General features: G+C 41.8%; 1 non-coding gene across 1 annotated transcript; it reads left to right on the top strand.

The window, feature by feature from the left end:
* Positions 1 to 11,864: 11,864 nt before the first annotated feature.
* LOC143678540 (U1 spliceosomal RNA) lies at positions 11,865 to 12,021 on the top strand. Its single transcript, XR_013173333.1, has one exon. It is a non-coding gene; the product is annotated as a U1 spliceosomal RNA (small nuclear RNA).
* The last annotated feature ends 7,805 nt before the right edge of the window (positions 12,022 to 19,826 follow it).

Here is a 19,826-nt window from a genome sequence, read left to right as displayed (position 1 = left end):
AACTTAACCTAAGGAAAGAGATTGCCTTCTGAGAAATGCTATAAAGCAATTTATAGTATTTGAGTTCAGCAACTAAGATGTTATGGTAGAGGCAACCTATTTCTCCCTTTTTAGTTCTACCAATTTACACATTTCCAAGTACTCTACATAAATTTTTTTCAATCTGCTTCTTTCTTAAGTTTCAAAACCTATTTCCCACTTTGAAAACAGTTAAATTGCTTTCCGATTCAGAAATACCAGATGCCAGTAATAATGGAATCCTTGCTCACCAAGGAAGCTGGAAGAGAGAAACATGGACGTGGTTAGAAGTGTGACCTCAGAAGACGCGGAAATGACTCTTGTTTTCACCAGGGCCATTCAGTCCCCACAATAATGGATGGATGAGCCAGCACCTTCCCCTCCTGGTGTTGCTAAGTGGGCCTCCAGGAAATGAAATGTCTCCACCACCACCAAACCCCAAACCAAAGAGAGAAGCAGTTTTTCTGGCTTTAATCATACCCCACTCAGCTCTGTGGAACCAAGACCGCTGGCTTGCAAAGAAGCCTAGAAATAACACTTCCTCCACTGGTTCATGCAAGAGCTAAGCGACATCTTCAGAAGTCACTGGGTTCGTGCTCCTCTACCCAGACCTACGTTTTCTTTACAAAGTATTTTGGAGACTTGTACTTTTGGATAGAGAAGGGAACAAGTGCATACAAGAGAACTCTAGGCTCCATTCACATCCATTGCCTCCTTTCTAGCACTTAGCCTGACACAGAGTCAGTGCTCCGTCAGTGGGTGCTGGAGCTGGCTTCTGCCTGCTTTTCAAAGACAAGCTGTTAGCCTCTCTTCCCAACCCTTCATGGTGAGGCCATGTTGGTAGCTTAAAATCAGTCTTAGTAAAAATAAATAATAAATAAAAATTTAAAAGTCAGTCTTGGGAGTATGCACACCACAGAAATCAGTAAACCCTACAAGTCCTCCTCCTCAAGGAATAGTTGTTAAACATTTACCAGCCCACTACTGGGCTCAAATAATGCTTATTGTTGAAATTTATGGAGTGCCATCTCATTTAATCATAACAACATCAAAAGGTGGAAATAATAATAGGCAGATGTGAGTGTAGAATAACCGTGATCTCGGTCATCCCTTTGAGTGTCCGTGTTCACTGTTATTGCCTTCATTTTACTGTACAGGTGAAGAAACTGAGGCTCAGCATGATAAGTGACTTGTCCAAGATCATCCATCCAATATGGAATATACCCAGGACTTGAACCCAAGTCTGGATGAACAGACAGGACACTGAGGTAGACTTGATAAAGATGTTACAAGAAGAATGAGTTATGCTGATAGTAAATCTACAACCTTAGTTGCTGGAAACAGTACTGTCCTCTCCTCAAACTCCGGCAAGCAGGGCCCCCACCCTGGCCTGGCCCTGCATCACAGGGGGCTCTTGCACTTTGGAATGCCTTTCTAAAAAATTCCTAAGTCCCCTTCAGTGCCTAGGAACAACCAGAATTAGTACTGCCATCCAGGTAAGGACCTACATTAGCCCCAGGTAAGGACCTACATTAACCCCAGTTCCTGTATCTCCCTTTGGGGACACTCTCCAACCCTCTAACCTTCTACCCTTCCCCCTCACCTCTACCCTTCCTTTCCCACACATGGAGAGGACATGATGGGACTTGTGGAACTCAGACCCATGGGACTCATTCCAGAGGGTGGCCTGGCAAGTGGATTATTCCTGCTAGCCTGTGGGGGATGGGGGGGTCTCCTTCCCGCCATGTAATATTGGCCTGCCATAATGGAGCTGACATGCCAATTTCGGGTGAAACTAATTCACATCAGATACAAGATGAGTTCAGGGCTTAGGACTTCTGGCAATCCATGTGGTAGGCAGAATAATGGACCCCCTAAAATGTCCACACCCTCATCCCTATAACCACTGAATATATTACGCTATTTGCAAAATGGACTTTGCAGATGTAACTTCGGTTATAGGCCTTAAAATAGGGAGATTATCCAAGTGGGCCCAACCTAATCATATGATTCTATAGAGGCAGAGAACCCTCTCCCATTGGGCAGCAGAGGAGAGATGAGGCAAATGGAAAGTCAAAGAGATTCAAAGCATGAAAAAGACTCGATCTACTGCTGCTGACAGAGGAAGGTGGTCACAAGCCAATGAATGTTGGATGGTCTGTAGGAGCTAAAAGCAATCCCTGGCCCACAGTCAGCAGGGAAAGAGGGACCGCCATTTACAATCGCATTGAACTGAGTTCTGCTGACAACATGAATGAGCTGAAAAGGAGATTCATCTCGAGTCTACAGAAAGGAATATAGCTCTGCCGGCACCTGAACGTTAGCCTTACGAAACCCAAAGTAGGAAGCCAGCTAAGTCATGCATGCCTGGACTTCTGACCTACAAAATTGTGAGACAACAATAAATGGGTGTTATTTTAAGATGCTAAATTTATGGTAATTTGTTATGGCAGCAACAGAAAATGAATACAGTCCACTGCCAACTTTAGGGTTTGAGCCACATGTGTGGGCCCATGCATGGGCCCTAACCTGCCCATGTTCTGATGACAATCTGCCTCCAGTTTACATCACAGAGGGCAGTGGGAGTGCAGGAAGCTGTCCCTTTACCTTGTCCACCCCACCCACCACCCTCACCTGTACTATCCCCTTAACAAGCCCTTCCAATGGATGTTCTCTCTTGCCTCCAAATGAAGTGGTGACAGCACGCTTTCCTGGGTCAGTCTTAAGTTGTGCCAAATGCGGAATATATATTCCCTGGATGAAACAGAGCACTCTTCTCAGTCCGTCCATGGGCCCTCCACCCTTCCTGCCTGCTGGTGACAGTGTAGGGAAGTCAGGGATGCAATCACCATTGAAAAAGTCTACCTTCTAGGAATGTGAATCTTTTGTAACCTAAAAAGTTCAAAGGAAGACATGGTTAGAAGCTATGTTACTCCAAATTATGCTACAACATTCTAAATTAGCCAGAAAAAAATACATCACTCCCATTTTCCTGCATACTCTGAACAAAGACTTGCATTTGTGGTCATCACCAATGAAGCACAAAAACAACCTTAGATTTCATGGGCAACTGGTGGATGATGAGTAAGGCTGTGAACAGCATTAAAGAAATGGAATTGGGGACTTGCAGAAACCAGAAGATCTATATTGCTTCAATATAAACAAGTCTGAAGACCCAAGGCATTGCTCTGAGTAATAATAGCATTGCAATCTTTTTCTCGTGGTAGAAGATGAGAAATGAGCTAGGAATAGCACATTTGACAGTAGAGACCACAAAGAGATGTGTGCTGATTAGACAACAAATGAATACATAAGTATTTTTTCTCTACCCACAATTCTAAATCTTCACCAATAAATCACATGGGCCTCACGTTTTTAGTTTTTTAATCAAACTAGGTATATAGGTAGGGCGGCCTCCACAAAAAACATATTTGCCCAAAACCTCACATGCCCACTGGCAACCTTAGTATCATCAAACCCTTCAACAGCTGTGGTGGTCTCTGACTGGGTTTCATTTTTTTTTTGTTTTTTTAACTTTTTAAAACTGTATAATGTAATATATATACAAAGCAAAGAAAGTAAAAAGCAGTAGTTTTCAAAGCACTCTTCAACAAGTAGTTACAGGACAGGTCCCAGAGTTTTTCATGGGCTACCAGACCATCCTCTCAGATTTTTCCTTCTAGCTGCTCTAGAATATAGGAGGCTAGAAGGAATAAATATTTTTTTATCATCACAATCGACTTTTTTTTCTTCTTTATGAAAAATAACATACAAAAAAGCAATACGTTTCAAATCTCAGCACAGACAATTAGTCGAACAGATTTCAGAGTTTGGTACGGGTTACAATTCCACAATATTAGGTTTTTGCTTCTAGCTGCTCTAAGATACTGGAGACTAAAAGAAATATCAATTTAATGATTCAGCAATCATATTCATTTGTTAAAACCAACCTTCTCTACATAACTCCACCATTACCTTTGATCTTTCTATCCCTTTCTTTAGGGGTATTTGGGCTATGGCCATTCTCATTCTAACTTTTTCATGTTAGAAGGGGCTGTCATTAACAAGGGGTAGGGAGATGGAACTAGCTTATATTCTGAAGAGGCTGGGCCCTTTAGGTTTCAGGACTTATCTGGTCCACAGACCCATCTGGAGGTTATAGGTCTCTGGAAAGTTACCCTAGTACATGGAACCTTTGTAGTATCTTATATATTGTCTGGTTGGGTCTTTCTCCTCAGGGACATACAGTCGGCCAACACTCAGCTAGAACTCTCCGCACATCATAACCAGAGGGCAGAAGCAGTAATGTGGCAGAGGCAGCGGCTTCTCCTTCCTGCCTAGAATGAAACTTCCATTCAAGCTTCACCATTGTCCTGTGTACATCCCCAGGGCTCTCTTTCACCTTCAACTGCTGGTTGGGGCACCACTGAAAATGTGGATTTGTGTGTCATTCACAGACCCTCTTGGTCCTGACTACCAATCTTGACTGACAACTTCTGCTCGTGTCGAGGTAAATGCTGGGCCATGGAACTGGAATGTAATTTAGTCCAAACCATCAGCTCACAGAATATTAGAGCTTTGAGAGAATCATTTGCTCCAAGTACCCCATTGTGTCTGTTAGGACACTGAGGCCCAGAGAGCCCAGACAGAAACAAGTTTCGGCGCCCAGGGCTGGTGGATGGTGCACATACAGGAGCCATAAAGCATCTTGGTTAGGGCCTTCAGCTCTCGAATCAGATTGCCTGTGTTTGAACTTGTACCTCCATTTCCCCATAAAAAATGTGAGCATACTGTAATATAAGTTCTAGTAGTAGAACTTACATTACATGGTTGTTGTGAAAATTACTTGAGAAAATACATGCAAGTATGTAAATATATCTGGTACGGAGAATGTCTGGCACATTGAAAGCATCAAACAAAGGTTGTTTGATGCTCACCTTACTATATAAGGCTACCTCACTGGCTGCATAACATCAGTCCAACTCCAGACCCAAGCCAGTGTCAGAGTAAGGCCATTCAGCAGGCCTTATTGGGAAGCCGCTATGTGCCACGTACCATCCTGGTCTCTGGCAAAATCTGCACAAAAGTATTTATAGACACTGAGGGTCAAAGTTGCCCACTCCTAGGAGGCCACGCTTGTATGTGAAACATACCACCTCCTCCTTCTGCTGATTCAGTCCTCAAATTTGCAGCTCCCAGCCTTGGCATCCTTGGCTCTTGCTAAGAATTGCTAAATCCAGAGGGCCCAAGCCTACTCTTATCACTGTTGATATTTGTCTCTCTTTAAACAGTCCTTGAAACTCTCTTTTGTTGCTTCCATAGCACAATTCTTGCATGGCTCTCCTTACCTCTCTAGCCACTCTGCAATCTCAGCAGCCCTTTTCATTCCTGCCTCTAAATGCTGAAATTCTCCGGAGTTTCACTGTCTGACTTCTCCTCCTGCAGGTCTCAGGCTGGGTTCAGTGCGCCTCCTCGGGGCTCCTGTATATACTGTTACTGTAAGATGGATCACACTGCCTGGTGCTATTTCTTCTTTCTTGTCTGATGTCCAACCACCACTGAGCTTAGAAACTCTGTCGGTCACCTCAGTATCGAGAGCACCAAAAGTCATGGGAAACAGCAGTTAGAATCACAGACTCTGGAGTCGGGGTGATGGGCATTCAAATTCTAGCTCTGCCACTTAAACTTTCGAAGCCTCACCTCTCAAATGGGTTTTTAGAGCTACTGTTTAGGGTAGGGTTGTTAGAGGGGTTATTAAATGAGGTAACAAATATACAGCACCTGGTGTAGAGCTTTGTACATGATAAGGTTTTAGTAAATGATTACACAATTTAATAATCATTTAAAACCATAACTTAATTAATTAAACAAAGCTGTGAGTTAAGCATACATGTTGGGTTATTTTCTTCTCTTGCAGCAGCATTGGACTATGTTGAACTACTACCTAAATTAACTGGACCAGTATCAGCAGGGTTTAGGATGGTTGGTTGGTCTCCGGGGTGCAAGATGTCTTATGCAACATGCTGCAGGCAGCTCTGTTCCTAGGTTTTTCATTTTTCCACCACTTCACTCTCTCCTTTTCTCACTTGTATGTCACATGCCCTGTACTCCAAGAGTGCCCTTCCGTAGACGAGTAAAACAAAATGAACTGGAAACCTTCATTGACAAAGAGGCACAATGCAAATATACTGACATGTGACACCTCTTTTCTTTTAAGCAGAAGTAGCCCTTTAGACTCTACTTCCTATTTCTTATGAAAGCCAAGGAAATATTGGCTAAATTGGGTTAAGGGAAATCGAAATATCCTCTCAGAGGTTTTTAAGGACTGTAGCTCTACAGTTTGGAGATCTCTAGAAACATAATCCTACATACAAATTAGAGAGCTCCATGAATAGACAAAACAAGTCCATTCCAAACCAAAACCATAGCAGGCTTCTGAAAAGGGAAAAAAAAAACTCATTTAAAAAAGATACTTGGATGAAGCTGAGAGCTCCTGGTTTATTACGCTTTTAAAAAGTACATTTGAAATAATTCTCAATAGTGAGATGCTTCAAAAGTAAGCAATACAGGAATAAAATGCCTCTTTTGTATCATTGTCACTATTGCCATTTTTGGTTTAGTTTGTTAATAATCAGTGTGCAGCAAGGTTTTTATCTTTTTTCTGGGGGGGTTGGTATGATTTGGTCTGTCTCATGAGTAGTTGTCACTCCTTTCAGCTACCTACCATGTGAACCTCCTACTGTATTTGGGAAGTTGCCTCTCTTATGAATCTTCATGGGTGACAGAACCCACTTTCCACTGTAAAAGCTGAAATGCCCGATACCACCTTTCCCAGCCTCCCTTGCAGGAAGTTATGGTCCCATGACCCGGGACCCACCAACCAGAAGCACAGACCTGGAGTCCGAATCAGGTGCTTGTGACACAAGGCAGCAGTGAATGAGACCCTCCCTAGAGGCAGCAGCCCTCACAGCAAGATGGTGCTTCCATGGCAGCAGCAGCTGCAGGGCTGTCCCCATCCTGGGCCTGGAACAGCAGTCTTGCTGCCTTGATGGCAGAGGACAGCATCTATCAAGAGCTGCAGCAATGGCATCTCCACCAGGTCATTCTGTGGCATGATTTTTGGGTTGTGTTCTGCTGTCCAAGCCTCCAGCCCTGGTTCTCCAACCCTCCTAGCAACCTTATGAGCAACTCAATGTCATTTTAATAAATGAGTTTAAAGCAGCTGGAGTCAGTCCGTGGTGCCTATGGCTAAGAAACCTGACAGATTCTCAGAGCCAAAGGGGAAAAAACGTTCAGAGAGTGGAGCTGGGCTGGTAGTGCCCCTGCAAAGGATAAGTCCAGCAGTGACACCTCCTTTTGCTCGGACCCTACACCAGAAAGCTTTTTCAACATGTCTGGGGACTTTTTAACAGCTCAGCTTCCTGGAAAAGGCAGCTGAAACAGAGTGGGCAGTCAGGGAGATGCACGTGGTATAGACCACCACATGTTCAGGGAAGCATAGAAGAAAACTTATCCGTGCAATGAACTGTACTGAAGCGTCAAGGGGAAATAAGCAATAGACACCCAGGACTGTGAAAATTTGAAAACCACAAATCGAAAACCTGTGTTCACTTGGGCCTTTCGATCTGTTTTGAATACAATTACGTTGCTGTTAGCATAAGTCTTGAGGTATTTAAATAAGTGGTTTAGACTATTTACTTGTAAGAAATCAATTCGACAAAATTTTAGCAAGAATGTGTCATTGTGTGAAATTCATCAATGATTCGGACGTGCATGGCCTCAATAACCGTACATTTAATGCATGTCATGTGCTCACACAGTACTCCGTCACTTCCTAATCAGACATCTTTTTTTTTTCTTTCCATGTGCAGACTACAGGAAACGAACCCAGGTCTCCAGCACGGTGGGGGAGAACTCTGCCACTGAGCCACCGGACATCCTTTTGATACTTCCTTTAACAAATATTTTCAATTAACAAGTTACTCTTATTTTTTAAAAAACTTCCAAAGGGCTATCAAAGAGCTTATTATCTTAGGTAGGTAAAATTTATCTACACAATCCTGTATGTACCTATAAAATAAATTCCCAGACATTCTAAATAGCCAAGCATGCTGGGATATAGAAAACCTCAATCTATCCCATAGATTACAAACTTTCAAAGGCAAAACAAATTAGATGAGCCTACCTTTAAAATATACGTTTCTTTGAGAATTCGGAAAAATCCTTCACCTTCAAGATTCCTCAGCAAGTGCCTTTGAAAGTGAGCGACCTTCTGAACCCTGATATAGATGTGTTCGTGCCAATTAAAGGAGAAGGAAATAATGTTTTCCTGCTAATTTGCTTAACACAATGGCTTTGAGGGCACAAATAAAGACAAATTTCAATGAAACCTCTTTCCAAATTAGACTCCACAATACAGGAATGTGAGCAAATAAGATTTCACCACAGGCCATCCTGGGAGAATGGCCGGCTGGGTCTGGGGGCAGGTCTGGCACCCATGTGTGGTGCCCATGGCAGGACCAGGCACAGTGTGGGCACAGGCACCTACGCTGTCCTTTGGCCCTGAATTCGCCACCCTATTAAGTAGTTCCATGAAAGCCTGGACAAGATCTCTCACGGCCCCACAGAAATCTCGGATTCCAGACCAAGTCCCTTGACACTCATGGTTGCTTACTCTGGTTCTTCAGATCCCTCGGATTCCCCACAACACCCCTGTATTTAGCATCTAGATCTTCTGTGCTTACCTGGCTTCTCCTGCATGGGTCCTTGGAACAGATCAGTACTGAGATCTAGTGCTGTCAGGCTCCAGATAAGGAATTCTTAAAGAAAAGAAGACACCTCCAAGTTCTTTGTCCTAGTGAATTAGGCCTTTGGGGTAATAGTGTAGACCTTCCTTTCTGGAAACTGGTGGCCTACAGTTCACTTGTCCCACAGCTGCCCACTCTACCCAGAGCTCCATGACCTGCTATTTTGACATAAGCTCCAGAAAATTTCTTTAGTCAGTAAGAGCACCTTTCTAAGACTTCCATTCCCAATTTTTAGCACAGACAGTAGATACTGAACTGTGTACAAGTACACAAGTACAAGACCACCCAAGATTAGATATGCTCCCTGTTGGACATCCATTGCTCCGTCCAGGGAAAGGTGTGGTCACTGGGTCACTGGGTTTTAATAGACATGGCCCTATATGTACCGCAGGAGAGAGCTATCTTTTTTCCAAGGTTCCAGTTTATTTTGTTATTCCTTTGCCAATGGAAAAAATTAAATGTAAATTCTCATGGAAGCCACAGACCAATAAATCATAGCCTGGCTCTTTGAGGGTTGAGAAGGGATGTCTCTATTTGCTTTCTGGCACAAAGCCACATCACTACCTCCAGTTACTGGATCATAAGTTGTAGAATGTTAGAGACGGAAGGATTGTTAGCTCCTCCATCTTACAAAGGAAGTTGGGTCCCAGGTGGGTGAAGAGACTTACCCAAATTGAGCTGAGAGTGGTGGGGCTGGGAATGGGGCCCTGTTTCCCTCCTGCCAGGTCACTGGCTCTTCTCCACTGAATCCAGAGCCAAAACTCTTAAGACAAAACTGTAAGGGCCAGATTTGGGGTTATTTTCAAGGAAGGGCTTTACGACATTGCCTGCTACCTGACAACGAAAGATTCTCTCAGGAGATCCATAAGATGTTATATAGTCAGTACAAACCCAATGCATATTCCTAAATACCAAAACTTGGGCTTTCTCCTATCAAAATAAGGATCATGGAGTTAGCCAGTCTGGATTCAAAGGTTTTAGCCTTTTTTAATTTTGGCCAATTCTGTGCAGCCTCTCTGAGTCTATGAGGGTTTCCTGAAACCAAAAGGGATGTCATTGGGCCTCTTTTTTTTCTGGACCTCCTTATCAAAGAAGTTCACCATTATCATGGCACAACAATCAAAACCTAAGAGGCCTCGCCTCCCATTCTCAGAGCTCTTTGGCCACCAGCAATCAAAATACCAGGACTGCATGCAAATGCCAGCTCCTATTTTGTCCTAGCTTTGCAAAACCAGGTGCTTCCTGTTGGCTACCCAAAGCAATCCTTTCATGAACTTCAAATAATGCTGAGAGAATACTCAAATGGCCCCGGGACACATGAGGACACAGTTACCTACAAAATACTGTGGACACTTTTCCAGGACCATCTAGACCCTCTAACTGCTAAGCTGGGTGCTGCCTGAGAGCCCGGCCACTCCTCTGGGCACCCTTAGCACACCGCAGACTCCAAGTCTCAGCTCTTCCTCCTGTTCCTGCTTCGTGACTTCTCCTCCATCCCTGACATTCACTCCTATTTCCGAACTGATCTCCAATTCATCCCAAATACTGCAGCCAAATTAGCCTCTCAGGAAAATTAGCTTTTACTCTTTTTCATCTTTGTTAGAAAAAAAAGTTTATTTTCTAAAGGGTTACATTGTGGATATAATTACTCTTTACAATTCTCCCCGGCATTCAATTAATGGAAAGAGAAAAGCCCCTTACCCCCTTTCCTCAGTTTGGTGGTCCTGTTAAACCCCAAACAGGGAACCCTCTGAGCAGTCACCATTCTACTCCAGAGTGGAATCAGAAAGCAGGAGCTCACCCATTGCTGTGCTAGGGAAATGGCGCCCGCAGAAGTTACTCCCAGTCTCATAATGAGTTGGTGATTGGCCCATTTGGTTACCTTTATCTCAGCTTCTAAAACAAGCCTCCAAAGAAAACCAAAATTGCAATAAGCAAAATTGTGCTGCTGTTTCCTCCTCTTGAGCTCACCCCTCCCTATATTCCTTTAGTCGGTGAAGAACGACACTTGGCACTGTCCCAAACTTCCAATATAGAGAAGACAGATGTCGGACAAGTACTCACACAACCTGATGAAGTTTCCAAAGGAGAGGTAAGAATGAGATGCACAGCGTGTACGATGGAGATCTGGTCTCATCCAGGATCAGGAAAGCCTACTTGATAAAATGATGTTTAGACTCGGATCTAGAGGCTGAAGAGGAGTTACCAGGATAAAGAATGTTTCAGACAGAGGCAAAAGCATATGCAAAAACCCCCGGTGACGGAGAGCATGGCACTTTCCAAAAACTGAAAGAAGCCAGCAAGGTAGAACCAGAGAGAAGAGTGAGCTTAGCACAGAAACAGGCAGGTCAGATCCGGTCCACCTGGAGACCATGGAGAGTCAAAGGAAAGAAGCTTGCTTTGGGTAGCCTTGTGAGAAACGTGTCTTCTCTTTTTACACAAAGCTATCCTAAACCACAGCCACAGGCATAGAAAACAGGTGGTCTTCTCCACCAGTCCTTCCTCTTCCCTTATAATTCTCATTACTTTTAAAACCCAGGGCCACCTCACCTGCAAAAAGGTCTCCCTGATTTCCCATGCCTAATGCCCACTTGCCTGCCCTGCCCTGCGCGGCGCTTATGGGTTCCTTAATTCCTTACACCAGTTGGTGTTAAGGATAAAATGGGGAGTGATCGAAGACACAAATTCCTCCCCCACCTGGTCTGATCCCTGTTTTCAGAAAATGGTGGGAAAATGCAAGCCCCACAGGATTTTTAAAAATGAAATCTTGGTCATTTAATCTGGAGGGAAGGATTTCCTGGCTATAGAAACATATTTGCAAACGGAATCAAGGTTTCTAGATACTTCCTCAGGCACATCTAGATCTCAATGCCAAAACGCCTCCCTTGTTTCAGAGGGAATTGTTGGCAATCACAGTGTTACATCTACCAAAAACCAACAAACCAAAAAACCTATAAAAAAACAAAAAACACACACACGTACACCCCACACAGCTTTCATGTGTAAAAGAAAAGTAAGACTAGTTAAAAGATCAAGTCAGTACTTACCTGGCAGGGGAGATGCCCCAATCACAGTTGGTTTTGGCCAGGCAAGGCTTACCCATTACAGTCAGATGTGCTAACCCCTGTGATTTCCCCACATGTGGAAAATTCAACAGCATAATTTGTGTTAGTGTGGGGTTTTATTCATACCTGCCTCAGGAAAATAAAAGATAAAAGATAGATCAAATCACCAGCACGGTTTAAGGGTGCTACTGTCCTGTAATTGCAATGAAACAATTTAACCTATAGATGGCGCTAGATGACTGCAAAATAAATGCCTGGTTTCAGATTACCTCAACTGGTCAAAAAATTGCTATCTCAAGACTAGATCTTTTGATCCGGGCCCCTCCCTCCGAGTTGCTACAACCAGTCTAACTTCTCTATTACAATTGGGTAGTTAACAGAGAAGAGCTCAGATTTCACCATTTTCTTTGAAAGCCCATTCTGGTATTGAAAATTCCATGCTGTAGGTAAATTAGCTCAAATTCCTTAGAACTTGGTACAATCCATCCCACTCCATCATCAGTGGTTAATATCTGGTCCAAGTGTGCTACGTGAGAAGTCCCGCCATCCCTATGTCTGTCCTCGGCCTTGAACCTTCTCCAAGTTTTCCAGTCTCCCTTGGTTTTAATGCCAGAGTGTGGTCATAAACACCAAATTAGTTTGGACAGTAGCAGCTGAAGGACCCAAACTTTTTTAACAGGAACATTATCATTTCAGAGAGTGACAAATGTTATGAAAAAGGAAACCGTGTGATGTAATAGCAGCTGGGAGTGGGGTCTGCCAGTTAGATACAGTGGTCAGAGAAGGCCTCTCTGAGGAGGTGATATCTAAGCTGAGGCCTGAAGGAAGGAAGTCGCCAGCCTTGCATAGGTCTGGGGCAGAGTATTCTAGGTAGATAGGCCAGCAAGGGCAAAGGCCCAGAGGGGAAGAGACTTGGCACATTCAAAGAACGGAAAGAAGGCCAGTATTGCTGGATTTAGTGAGCAAGGAAGAGAACGGTGCAGGGTTGGAGAGCTGGGCCAGGGCCACATGTGGGTCCATCTAAGGCCTGCAGAAAAAGTTTGCGGTTGTGTAGACCTGCCATGGAAAACCAAAGTCCATAAGAATGACATGGACTTATTTGTGTTTTTGAAAAAGCACTGCCTGCTGGGTGGAACATGTCTTAAGGAATAGGAGCACAAGATCAGAAGCAGGTAGACCCCTGAGATTATTGCCAATGAAGAGAGCGAGGCAAGAACAAATTCAGATACCGTTAGGAGTTGAATTGATAGGATTTGCTAACGAATTGTTTGGGGGGTTGTGAGAGAGAGAGAGGGGATAATCAAGGAAGACACCTGTTGGCTAAGTTGGGCAGATGGATGGACAATGAGCCTTTGAAGCCCGAAGAAGCTAAGGTTGGGGTTGGAGAGGAGGCAGAATCCTTTTCTTCCCTTGTTTACAGAAAACTGCCCTCTCCTATTTTTCAACTTCCCCTTCTTACTCTTCGTTCCGTGTTTCTTTCTGGCTTCTCTTCCCCTAGCCATTGGAATGTTGGCATTCCGTGTTCTCCTCTCCTTGCTCCTCACGTATTCATCCCTTACCAAGTCACTGGAACCACCTGTACGGAAATTGGTACTAAATGTCCAGCCCCACTTCTCTCCAGAGTTCCAAACCTGTACTTTTGGCTGCCTTGTGGATTTCGTACTTGGCAATTCAAACCAATGTGACCAAGTCTCCCTAAACCCAAGCCTGCCAGCTTCAGGCTCAGATCTGCTCCTCTTCATCGCGTTAGCTCTGACTCGGCTAATGGCTCAGCCAACCATCTGGTCTCCTGTTCTCACGTCCTCCCACTTCCACCCCACATGGGTCCCTAAATCCCATTCTTGTTAAATATCTTCATGACAGTCGTTACCATGTGGAATAAAAAAATGGAATCATTAGGAATTTGGATTTTAAACAGTGTTAATGACCTAGGTGAAACTGAAAATCCTGTGTTTTCAAGATCTTACTATAAAGGTTATGTGAAATATTGTGAGGTTATCTACAATATATAGTGGTTTAGGTATTTGCTTGATGGAAACACAGATTTCTTAGGGGAAAGTAGAGAAAATAAATCCCCTGGGCCAGAAAGAGTACATATAGATTTTGTCACTTGTTTGCCATTTGTACTTGACTAATATGTTATTTACCATGTTGTCTCAGTTTTATAACCTGTCAGGTGGCTATGGAAATTAATAATCATCCCTACCCAGCTCACAGGGATGTTTCACAATAAAGGAAAGAGAATTATTGCCATTAAGAGAGTAAGAGGGAAAACAGACTGAATCAAATAGAATATTAAAAGAATAATGCAACGTAACTAAGTAGGGTTTATCCCAGAAATTCAAAAGAGAGTTTAATATTTGGATGTCTATTAAAATAATTCACTACATTAACATACCAAAGCAAATAAGCCATTTGAAAAAAAACCAACATTAATTTCTGATTAAAATAAAATCTCTATCAAGTTAAGCAATTTTTCTTCTAAGTTTTGTTTTGCTAAGTTAAATGTACTGTGTCTTTCTCATAGGTTTTAATGGTCCTGAACTTTTCAATTAAAAATTAAAAGCTACAAAAAATGTTTTTCTGCAGTAACAAGCATGAAGGAATAGAATTTGAAAAAGAATTTTATTTGAAATCATCTTAAGGGTTTATACTCGTTGCAGTAGTTCCTTTTTTGTGGATATTATTGGTTATAACCTTAATTTACTGTTGCAGAGTCCAAAATCAGAAGTGTAATTTCCAACAATTACTGTTTGAAAGAACACTTGCTCTTGGGGAAGGGATGAGCTCAACAATACAGAGGCAGGGGCATAAAATAAATTTTGATATTTTCTTGAAGCATTGACTACAGACATTCCCGTCTCTGGCTAGCAACTCAAGTTGACTAGACCTAATTGGAATACAAAAACCAGTCATTCAGCTTTCCCACCCCTGACCTTTCCCACTGCTTCCATACCATGGAATGAATGCTGGCTGCCCTGAATCATTTCCAAGTCAGTGGTAATGCAATGCAGAATTTATGTCTACTTTCTTCAGTGTGAAAGTGATTTGCCTGTATTTCAAACCATAGACTCAACCCTGGCTGCACATTAGAATAACTAAGGAGCTTTCTAAAAGCATAACAATGCCTATCTCCACCCTCAGAGAGCTGGATTTATTTGATCAGGTTAGAGGCTCTAGCACACCCCTACTCATCCACCCCCAAACCCCAAGATTCTAACATACAGCCACAGTTAAAAGCCACTGCTCTAATTTCATCATCTTTGAAGGAGCAAATGAGTGAATGTTGGCTCAGAGTGGCCAGTTAATGTAGATCGCACTGACTTATAGTTTTCTATTAGGTAGCCCTTGTGTTAAGAAAAGTTATTCAAAACTTGGAAGTAAGGAACAAAGATGGCTGTGTGTCTGTCCATTCATGGCCTTACTAAAACAGTCTTAAGCTCATTCAAAGGTGATTTAACTCTCCAGGAGAAAGTAATTTTTATTTTACTTGCTAATTACTATTAATTATGGTCCAGACATTTTTTAAGTCTGTAAAATTTAGATGTTAACTCGTGGAAAACTAATATGATTTAAATGTATTTTTTGTACTTTAAGGATAAAAATCACGTCTGTTTAGCTGATGAAAGAACACCAAAGGTTATGTTTTTATTGCCCTGTGAGTCATTAACCAGTTTTTGTATCTAGTATAGCAATCTTATTCCAGCATTTTTTTCTATTCATATTCTTTCCATCACTCTCTCTTCCTCTTTCCTAATAGGTCACTTACCTTTTCTGTGTCTCATTTTCCTAACTGAATTAATCATCCTGCTAGTTCCCTCAATGATAGTTAAATAAAACTGACACTTGATTCCTAAGTACTTAAATGAAAATTATGAATATAAAATTTTGATAATTATGTTTTGACACTTGAAAGTGACATGTTTTACCAGAGTGTCTTAAACCATTAAGTAAGCTTTAATTGGTCATTCAAGATGTAATTTATTCTGTTCTCCAAATATGTTATGCACCAGCCACATTCAGAAGTCCTAAGTTGAAGACTTCTGCTTCAGGCAAAAAGAGTAACAAGGATCTAATTGTCCCTCCATCTTGAAAAAAAAAACTAAAAAATAAATGTACATAGGCATGCCTAAGAGTTACTTCTGGAGGACCTCTTTGGTTGCTCAGATGTGGCCTCAGTCTCTCTAAGCCCAACTCTGCAAGTGAAATCACTGCCCTCACCCCTAGGTGGGACATGTCATCCAGGGGTGAAAGTCTTCCTGGCAACATGGGAGATGACTCCCAGGGATGAATCCAGACCTGGTACTGGGGGACCAACAATTCCATCCTGACCAAAAGGGGGCAAAGAAGTGTAATTAATAAAGTATCAGTGGCAGAGAGAGTTCAAATAGAGTCGAGGGGCTACTCTGGAGGTTGCTCTTATGCAAGCTTCAGTTAGACCTTGCTACCTATCATGACCTGCCAACCCCCAACCAGGATCATTCCAGCCAATCCTAAAGAACACCTAGGACAATATATGAGATTTTACAAAGGTTCCATGCACAATAGTAACTTTCCAGAAGCTTACAATCTCCTGATGGGTCTCTGGTCCAGATAAGTCCTGAAACATAGCCCAGCCTCACCAGAACATCAGATAGTTCCATCTTCCTGCCCCATATTAGTGACAGCCCCTTCCAAAACAAAAAACTTAGAATGGCCGTAGCGCAAACACCCCTAAAGAGAGGGATGGAAAAATCAAAGGTGATGGTGCACTTATACAGAGAAGATAGGATTTAAATGAATATGAATGCTGAATCACTAAATTGATATCCTTTTTAGTCTCCAGGATCTTAGAGCACCTAGAAGTAAAAACCTAAAATTGTGAAATTGTAACCCATGTCAAAATCTGAAATATGTTCTACAACTAATTATGATGCTATGCTTTGAAATTTATAGCTTTTTTGTATATATGTTATTTTTCACAAAAAAAGAAGGAAAAAAAGTTGATTGTGATGATAAAAAAATATGTAAGCCCTCTCACATATGCTCCTATACTCTGGAGCAGCTAGAAGGAAAGATCTGAGAGGATCATATAGCAGCCTATGACAAACTCTGGGATCTATCATGTAACTACTTGTTGAAGAGTGCTTTGAAAACTATTGATTTTTTATTTCTTTGCTTTGTATATATGTTATACTAGACAATAAAAATAGTTAAAAAAAATAAATGTGCAAAATATATGAAACTACAATTTTTAGACTTTGAACACCAGGTAGTGTGGGAGAATGATCCCCAAGGGAAAAGAAACAAGTGAGGTGAGCTCTATACCCCAGCCTACTTTTTAGAGGAGTTTCTTAGACACAGTGTAGGGGGGAGGAACCCAAGCAGAGCCCAGTGGTCTCCCTGTGTTAGGAAATAGAGCTGGGAGTCCAAGGAGGCCAAAGCAGCTAGAATTGCAGATCAGAGTATCAGAGAAGAGATAGCTGCACAGAAAGAGCTCCACAGATCTGAGAAGACAGCCCACCCAGCCACCCCACTCCCATCCCCCTTGAACCTTCAGCTAGGAACTGACTAGTGCAAACACATAAGGAAACTACCTGAGACTAAGGAAAGGTTTAGATGAAATAACACTTGTTGTACACACAGAGCTGGAAATAGTTTCTGTTCCTGCCAGTCAAGTGGAAAACCTCATGGGGCTCTGGTAAAGGAGTCAGTATTGAAGAAAAATCAGCCCTAGTCTGAATGCTGGTCTGATCCCATCTAACAAAGCTTAAGAGCAAGACTCAAAAGAACCAAATTGTTTTCAAGTAACTTACCTTCATCCCAGAACGAACCTCAATAATATTTATAGGAATATAAAAATAATTGGCATCCAACAAGGTAAAAATCCATAATGTCTAGCATCCAACCAAAAATTACCAAGTATGCAAAGAAGAAGAAACAAATACAAAGAAGAGAAAAATCAATCAATAGAAACACACCCAGAAAAGTTGAGATGTTAGAATTAGTAGACAAGGACACTAAAACAGTTATAACTATATCCCATATGCTTAAGAAGATGGAAGAAAGAGTCAGCATGTTAAGAAGAGGCATGAAGTGTATGTGTGTGTGTGTGTAAAGCCCCAGATAAAACTTCTAGAGATGGAAACTACAATGTCACAGATGAAAAATATACTGGATGGGATTAACAGTGATTTAGACAACGAATAAAATCAACTTAATGAACTTGAAGATATGCTATAGAAACTATCTACAATGAAGCCTCTAGAGAAAAAAGACTAAATAAAAAAAAAATGAATGGAGCATCAGTGAATGAGAGAACAGCTTTAAGTGGTCAAAGAGACATGTAACTGGAATATTGGAATCCCTGAAGGAAAGTGGGGACAGAAAAAAATTGATTAAATAATGTCTCAAATTGTTCTAAATGTGAAGAAAACTATAAACCCACGAATCCTGTTCTTACCTAGATTGTGAAATGTCCACTCCACCCGTCCTGACCTGGGGAAACCTTAGGCAGTAGAGCCCAGCTCCTCTTAGAGAATATATACTTAACTTTTCAAATAGAGCTCAGAATGCAACCAAAATTTCTAAAGTACAACACAAAACTTTTCTTTATTTACTTATGTTTCTCCTTGGCTGGACAGGAATGGGGGGAAGTCAGGTACAAAATTTAAGGGGGTATCAAAAATCCCAGACAATTAAGATAAACAATATTTAATGTAATATTTTTAAAAGTCAAAATGAATGCAACAAATCTATGATGACCAAAACATGAAATGTTCACAATGATAGGGTCCAACCCTGCACTTGAATTACTTACCCCACTTTCCTCAGTCCCAGCCTAATCTTCAGAAATAGTCACAAAGTCCTTACAGCAATTTCTTCTAATCTTCCCTCTGCATTGCCTTTTATTTATTTTATTTTTGGCTTTTTTAAATTTAATTTTTAAATATTTTTTAAGTACCGAAAAACACCAAACACAAAACATTCATAACTTTTGATCATTCCATTCTACATATATAATCAGTAATTCACAATATCATCACATAATTCGTATTCATCATCATGATCATTTCTTGGAACATTTGCATCTATTTAGAAAAAGAAATAAAAAGAAAACAGAAAAAAATTCATACATACCATTACCCCACCACCACCACCGATCACCAGCATTTCACTCTAAATTTATTTTAACATTTGTTCCCCCTATTATTCATCTTTATTCCATATGTTTTACTCGTCTGTTGATAAGGTAGATAAAAGGAGCATCAGACACAAGGTTTTCACAATCTCACAGTCACATTATGAACACTATATCATCATACAATCATCTTCAAGAAACATGGCTACTTCAAGAACACAGCTCCACATTTTCAGGCAGTTCCCTCCAGGCGCTCCACTACGTCTTGACTAACAGGGTGATATCTACTTAATGTGTAAGAATAACCTTGAGGATAACCTCTCGACTCTGTTTGGAATCTCTCAGCCATTGACACTTTATTTGTCTCATTGCATTCTTCCCCCTTTTGGTTGAGGTTTTCTCAATCCCTTGATGGTGAGTCTCAGCTCATTCCAGGATTTCTGTCCCATGTTGCCAGGAAGGTCCACACCCCTGGGAGTCATGTCCCATGTAGATAGGCAGAGGGTGGTAAGTTTGCTTGTTGTGTTGGCTGGAGAGAGAGGCCACATCTGAGCAACAAAAGAGGTTCTTTTGGGGGTTACTCTTAGGCCAAATTTTGAGTAGCTTGACCTATCCTTCGTGGGGTTAAGTTTCATATGAACAAACCCCAAGATTGGGGGCTCAGCCTATAGCTTTGGTTGTCCACACTGCTTGTGAGATTATCAAGAATTCAACTTGGGGAAGTTGAATTTTCCCCCTTTTTCACCATTTCCCGTAGGGGACTTTGCAAATACTTTTTTATTCACTGTTCAAATCACTCTGGGATTTATCAGGGCA

Source organism: Tamandua tetradactyla, chromosome 3 (assembly GCF_023851605.1).
Source record: "Tamandua tetradactyla isolate mTamTet1 chromosome 3, mTamTet1.pri, whole genome shotgun sequence".
In the NCBI taxonomy this organism is placed as follows: Eukaryota; Metazoa; Chordata; class Mammalia; order Pilosa; family Myrmecophagidae; genus Tamandua; species Tamandua tetradactyla.
The sequence above is the reverse complement of the archived record's forward strand: the minus strand, read 5'-3'. Positions and strand labels throughout refer to the sequence as shown.